This window comes from Austrofundulus limnaeus, unplaced genomic scaffold (assembly GCF_001266775.1).
Source record: "Austrofundulus limnaeus strain Quisiro unplaced genomic scaffold, Austrofundulus_limnaeus-1.0 Scaffold2791, whole genome shotgun sequence".
Taxonomy (NCBI): Eukaryota; Metazoa; Chordata; class Actinopteri; order Cyprinodontiformes; family Rivulidae; genus Austrofundulus; species Austrofundulus limnaeus.
This window is the reverse complement of record NW_013955193.1, coordinates 17,271-17,789: the sequence shown is the minus strand read 5'-3', so window position 1 is coordinate 17,789 and position 519 is coordinate 17,271.

Below are 519 nucleotides of genomic sequence, written 5' to 3'. Positions count from 1 at the left end.
CCCCCCTGTCCTCTGTCCTCATGTCCTCTGTCCTCATGTCCCCTGTCCTCATGTCCCCTGTCCTCATGTCCCCTGTGCTCATGTCCTCATGTCCCCTGTCCTCATGTCCCCTGTCCTCATGTCCCCTGTGCTCATGTCCTCATGTCCCCTGTCCTCATGTCCCCTGTGCTCATGTCCTCATGTCCCCTGTCCTCATGTCCCCTGTCCTCATGTCCCCTGTGCTCATGTCCTCATGTCCCCTGTCCTCATGTCCCCTGTCCTCATGTCCTCTGTCCTCATGTCCCCTGTGCTCATGTCCTCATGTCCCCTGTCCTCATGTCCCCTGTGCTCATGTCCTCATGTCCCCTGTCCTCATGTCCCCTGTTCTCATGTCCCCTGTCCTCATGTCCTCTGTCCTCTGTCCTCTGTCATCATGTCTTCTGTCCTCATGTCCTCTGTCTCTCAGCTGACATGTTAGGCAACAGTTTGTGTGAGGAGGAGAAGGACGAGGAGAAGGAGGAGGAGGAGGAGGAGGAGGAG